This window comes from Ochotona curzoniae, unplaced genomic scaffold (genome assembly GCF_017591425.1).
Source record: "Ochotona curzoniae isolate NIBS_2020 unplaced genomic scaffold, NIBS_Ocur_1.0 patch14, whole genome shotgun sequence".
Classification (NCBI taxonomy): domain Eukaryota; kingdom Metazoa; phylum Chordata; class Mammalia; order Lagomorpha; family Ochotonidae; genus Ochotona; species Ochotona curzoniae.
Genome location: NW_024466684.1, coordinates 882,459 through 889,277, shown reverse-complemented (window position 1 = coordinate 889,277; position 6,819 = coordinate 882,459).

Sequence of the window (6,819 nt, the reverse complement as noted above, 5' to 3'; positions counted from 1 at the left end):
GCTGCCCAAGGCCTTGGGCTGTCCTCCTCTGCTCTCCCAGGCCAATAGCACGGAGCTAAACTGAAAGTGGAGCAGCTGCCGCTGGACCCAGCACCCATATGGGATGCTGGCACTGCAAGTGGAGGATTACTGTGCACTGCCACCACACCAGCCCCTACCACATCCAATTTTGAAATTTACTATATGATGTGAGTATGCAGAGGTATACTATTTACGTGTTTTCACACAAAAGCTTAAATAGATTTTTTTTTAAAAAAAGATTTATTTATTTTTATTGGAAAGTCAGATTTCCAGACAGAAGGAGAGACAGAGAGAAAAGATCTTCCACCCGATGGTTCACTCCCCAAATAGTTGCATGGCCAGAGCTGAACCGATCTGAAGCCAGGAGCCTCCTCCAGGTCTCCCACGCAGGTGCAGGGTGCCAAGGCTTTGGGCCATCATCTACTGCCTTCCCAGGCCACAGGCAGGGAGCTGGAAGGGAAGTGGAGCAGCCAGGGCATGAACCAGTGCGCACACAGAATCCTGGTGCATTCAAGATGAGGACTTTCGCCACTAGGCTACTGCACAGGGCCCTAAAATGGAATTTGAGAACTAGAATTTCAGAGCTTGCTAGCCCCAATCTCAAACTGAACCAGACTTCATTAAGTGCCAAGTTACTTATACTTTAACTCATCCAATGAACTGCGATAGACACTGTAAACAACGAAGTGAAAGACATAGTACCTGCCTTCTGAAAGCTTAGGTTTAGGGGGACAGAGCCACCTGAACACCCACAATACTACATATTCATATAATGGAAGCAGGCACAAGCTACTTTGTATGCAGGAGTCTCCTAACTTTTTGCATACGTGGGAGTTAAAGTTTAAGTTATGTAAGTTACCTTGTCACTGAGAAAACTTTTTTCTACAGTAAGGCACCTCTGGGTATGAGGAGACGCAATCATGGCAAGAAAAGGCCAATAGCTTGGGCGAGTTCATTCTAATTCCTGAAAAACTAATTCAGAAAAATGATCCCGCTTATCACCATATTTACGGTAATGATCTTCGAATAAGAATATGATTTATGAACTTGGAGGGCAATGCTAGGGGATAAATTTTGAATTAAAAAAGGCAGTAAATCACGGATGGTTTGAAGTATACTGACCCTTTCTGGTCCAGGCAGAGCTGGCAATGTTTAGACTTTGACAAGAGTTTCAAGACAAACAAAAATGTTTGAAAAAAAATGAAAGAACAGAATGAACAACGAATTTTTAAATTATTTTCCATGATTGCAATGAATTTCCCTCCTATACAACAGAAGCAGCCTACGCAGGCTGTAGTTCTACTGCTTTAGAAAAGAAGTTGATCTAAAATTCAAAGGTTTTGCAGATTGTTTTAGGAAGTAAAAAAATGTTACATGGGCAAGCAACCTTTCTTTTTATTTCCCTTTCTGAAGCCGATGTCAACTGTAAAATTTTCCTGTAGGAATGTTTAGGCATTGCAACCTCCACGGGACACTAGTGGGTGCCACAGGAAAGGGGGCTCTGATGAAGGCTTTGTCCTGCGCACTGAAAATAAGAAAATTCTCTCTCTCTTTTTTTTTAGGTTTGTGCAGAGTAGCTTCAAGGAGTCGAATGCAGATTATGAAGTTCCAAACTTTCATTTTTAATTTTAATTTTTAATTCCTGTTCATATGAACAGAACAGATTTCACATATTGATAAGTACAATTCTGAAAAGATAGCCATACTTCCCCTTTCTTTTTCCCTTTTAAGTTACCTCTTAATGCTTTCAGCATGCTGGTGTAATCACTTTTAAAGCCCAGTGTTTATACAGACACACAGACTTGTATGGCCCCCCTTTTTTTTTTTGCTATTTGATTCCATAGATTAGTAATTAGAATCTGTATGTCACACTTCGATTTATAAATATCATGCCATTTATCCAAAACTAACAAACTAATAGACATCATTTAGAGCTGAATATTGTACTTTATTAAATAACCATAATTATACAGTTTTCTAACTGCAACCATCACCTTTATGTGCTTATTTAAGATGTTTTCTTTGTTTGTTTTCTATCTTACCATCTTCCTGCCCTCCTTCCTACTTTTCCTCCTCCTTTACATATTAAAACATTTTTTTACAATGACAAACTTTCAATTTCCTTTATAATCACAAGCTTCCCATAAACAACAGAATTCAACAACACTATTGTTTGGTTCAAAAAGTCTATATATATATATTTACATTTTAATAAGATGTCTGTGTTATAGCTTGGGTGCAAGTGAGTCAAGTCTGAACATGACTTATCCTTAGCAGTTTTGAATGCCATTGCCTTTATTGTAGTAATATAGGAAAAAACAGTGGGAGAAGGAGGATAAATGGGGAGGCTGGGAGGGGAGATCCCTGAGCCTATAGAACTTTATCATGAAAAATTAAAAAAAAAAGAAATAAGATACTGTGCTGATGTAATGGGTAAAAATATTAAATTTCCCCCTTTAGTTTGCAATCACTATTAAGTCATAAAATGTATTATTTGTACTTCTATGATGAAATTTCTGTTAGTTTTTTTTAAAATAGCATAAACAGTATAATTTTTTTCTCTTGAAATGATTATTGATTTCACATTGTCACTTCAAGTCCATATCTTTTTTAGGTTTATATTTTGGCCCAATTCTACATCAAGCTCTTATGTTACTAGTAAAAAAGTGTATGTTCCAACGCTATAGATTTGAAGTTACTTAAGACATTCCTTTGCTTCCATCAAATCCTTTAATTTATTAACTAATGTTTAAGGGAAGTTACTTTTCAAGTATGCAGAAATCCTTTAAATTCTAGGGTTCTGGGAGAACTGCAAATGCTTTAGTAATGAGATTTTTCCATAAGATTAGTTTCTAAAAACAACATGGAAACGAAGCACTTTTATGACTTGTTTTATAGGCTCATTACCCAAGCTTAAGGTGAATGGGTTCATGATCCAATATTGCCATAAAAGTAGAAACAATTTGTGTGAATAAAAACAAAAGGCCTCCAGGATAATGAAACTGCATCTTCCATTTCATGTTACTGAATTACTAGAACTGTAATTCATATTTGGGTTACTGCAGGATACTATTTAAATTAGAAGACTGAGAACTTCTTATGTGAAAGGTTTATTTATTTATTTGGAAGGCAGAGTTATACACTCAGGGAGAGAGATAAAGAGAGCATGAGCACAAGGGCAAGAGAGAGAGAGAGAGAGAGAGAGAGAGAGAGAGAGAGAGAGAGAGAGAGCGCTTCCATCTGCTGGCTCCCTCCTCAATTGACCACAATGAGCAGAGCTGGCCCAGGTCAATGTGAGGAGCCTGGAGCTTCTTAGGTGCAGGGGAACAAGCACATGGCCATACCATGCTGCCTTTCTCAGGCCATTAGCAAAGAGCTAGATCAGAAATGCAGCAGCTGGTGCCCACATGGCACACTGATATTGCAGCTTAATCTGCTAGGCAACAATGTTGGTCCTTCTCAAAAGTATTCTGCTATGGGTTCAGCTGTATGGCAAAGTACATGGAATCACTCTGTTAACATCTTCTGTCTCACAGAAGGTCTAAGTTGGTTAAATAACTTCTTGCAGCTCATAGCTTTATCCAAAAGTCTTCTCTGAAGATCTCTGCTTAGAACCATCTTGTTGTATTTGATGTTGTTTTCTTAAAGATTGAAGGACTTGCACAGATTTAGAAAGACAAGTCTATCCTTTGGATTGGTTAAATAACACAGGAAATAATTATATCTCATTCTAAGTACCACAAGCTTTAAAAAGAAGATTTAAGTAAATATTGCTCATATAAGGGACGGCATATAAAAACTGAATAACGAAATTCAAAAGTTTGGCTTGAAGAAGCTGCTTGCAAGCATTTGCAAAACTTATGTAAGAAGAGAGACAACTTGATTAAATGAAATCAGATGTGGTTTTTACCCTCTGTATTTCTCATATTTGAGCTTTTCTACCCAGATAGTCACTGCCACAGAAGTGGTAAATTCCACCCCCTCACTAAAAGCACTCATTTTTACTCACTTGAAAATATCTGTGATTGATCATGTGTCCTTGAGGAGGCTACAACAGTGAGCAAAGCATGGAAGCTCTCTCTTCATGCACTTGTTGTTTGGCAGGAAAGAGTGGAGGCAGAATGGCTGGAAGGACGATTGTGAACATGTTTTGAATTTATAGCTTCCGTGTACCTATTTAATTCTATCAATGCATGATTATCCTCTAGTATTTTATTGTAAGTGTTATGTACTTGCAAAATAGATTTCTGTTACGCACTGTGGACTGTGGTCTTCAGCAGAAAGATTTTTTAGGTAACCAGCTGGAAGCATTGTGCGGTTCTCTCACTCTGGTACATTGGTAATCTGATCTCCCGAGTTACAGAAACTAGAAAACGTTGTTAGAAATAATGGAATCCATCTTGATTTTATTTTAACTGCTTGGAAGATATATAATACTCTTATTTATAAAGTGAAAGACATGTAAAATAAGAGGCATATTTTGTCAAGTTTTTTAAAATAGGAGTTGTCTACAGGCTTTGGACATGTACAGCTGACACTGCCTTCCATCAGTTCTGAATTCCATGTCATTTTCATGTTTTAATATCTCTAGAAGGTGATGCATCTTTCAGTCTATGTCCTACAACTAAAACATTGGTATATGGTAATCATATATCTTAAGTCAATTTATTTTAAGCATGAGGAAATTTGCTGATTTCCTCAAAGATACACACACACGACTTGTTGTATTCAGTGAATATCCATTTCAATAAAGAATAAAATTTAAATTTCTAAACCTCAAATCCAAAGTCCTTTATATTTTCAGTCTAATTTTCAACAGTGTCCCTATAATATGGTCTTCAGTTACAAAAAATGCTTCCATATTTTAGATACATGCTTGTCCATATTCCTCTTTTTATCTTTGCTTTTTTCCCCACTTCAGCATTTCCCTGTTGGAATACAAGCAGCTGGTACAGGCGTAGATCTGTAGATAGTGCCAAGTTGTGCTCTCGTCAAGAGATAATTCTTCTCTGTATTGGGTAACTCTGAGCAGTTCATTGTTCTTTGTTTTCCCTGCTGGGCTGCTAAGTTGGACCGTACAGTACTTACATAATGTTTTTAAAGACTGAATTAAAGAAATTATACATTTGGGAGCTATATTTGGCTGAGAACAGATCAGAAATGTATTGCATCTGGATTTTTAACTTGGGTTAGGACCTGACTAAAAAGAAAGTTACTACATTGTAGTACGTTTGAATTCGTAATTGTACAAGTCCAAAGCCAGAGCTTCTTCCAGGTCTCCCTCATACGTGCAGGGTTCCAAGAAGGAATTGGGCCATCGTTTTCTGCTTGGTCCAGCCCTGACTTCAGTGGGCATTTGGGGAGTAATCAGTGGATGGAAGAACCTCCTTCCCCTTTACTCTCCTATAAATAAACAAGCAAACACACAAATAATCTTTAATGAGAAAGGAAGAGGATCAGGCCTAATAAGTTATAATTTTTAAGTAAAAGTACATTCAAGTGTAATGGGAATTACAAATGGTAATTGGTTAATCAAGAAAGTAAATATGCAGTGTTGAGGAATTTAAAAGTCTCAGGGAACAGTTTTGTGACATAGCAGATAAATGAAAATTCTGGTCTTCCACTTTGGTCTAGCTGAGACCCCCACCTACCCCCCTTTGCTTTGAGACCATTTTGGCAGTGAACCAGTGGGTGAAAAATCTGTCCTTGTCTTTCTATTTCTCTCTGCAGCTTTATCAAAACAAACATACAGAGAAATAAATAAAACAATTTTAAAGGCCTTAAAAATTATAGCTTGGTGTCTTTCTTCCTGCTGTCAACTGCAGCTAAATTTTGGGTGTCTCCAATGCCCTTTAGAACTAGAAATAGTCCCTTATTTAATTATCTTCCAAATCCAAGGTGGGTATTCCTTATATTTCTTATCCAGGTCTCTCTCTGGCATACCGTCTGCCTATCTTTGTTGAGAAATTGACTAGATGAATATCTAGCTGATTGGCTAGGCAGAAAAATACCTTCATTAGTTTATATTGTTTACTTTTTTAAAAAAATAGTTTCTGAATTTTCTATAGCAAATTGAATTAATTAAAAGGTAATTCTGCTCTCTGATCTATTTCTAGACTCATGTCTGTCCAGCACACTGGTCCTGTTTTATTCTCTGTTCAATCTTTTTCAGTTCTCTAAGACTTTCTTTGTCTCCAGGGCCTTTGCACATACACTCCCCCTGTTCTCAAACAACTTCACACATTGCTAGCAGAGTAGATGATTATGTGGCACTGCGTACAAATGGCTCTTTTTCAAGAAGTCTTTCTACAAGTGTTCTGCCTTGTACAGCCCTGTTATGTGTCTAGACAGCAACTGTGCAATGCTCCTATTGCAAGATGCATCGCTTACCTTTTATGAGGACAGGACCACGTTTGTATTTTTCTGTTTAAAAATGTGCTTATTTACATATTTTTCAAAGACATAAAAAGGCAACTTCCATCTACTGGTTCACTTTCCAGATGTGCATAACAGCCAGAGCTTACCAAAGCCAAAGCCAGGGCTTAGGGACTCGATTCTGGTCTTCCACAGGGGTGTCATAGGTCCAAGCACTTGAGCAGGCATCTGCTGCTTCTAGGGATATTATTACCAAGAAACTGAAGGGGAGACTTGAACCAAGGCACAAAAATGGGATATGGGCACCCAAGCAGTCTCTTAATTGCTAGGTAAAACACTCATGCTATTTTGGAATTGGTTCATGAAAAATGTTCAATAAATATTTTTTACAATGAGCTATTAAGTGTAGATAGCCAAGTAGTT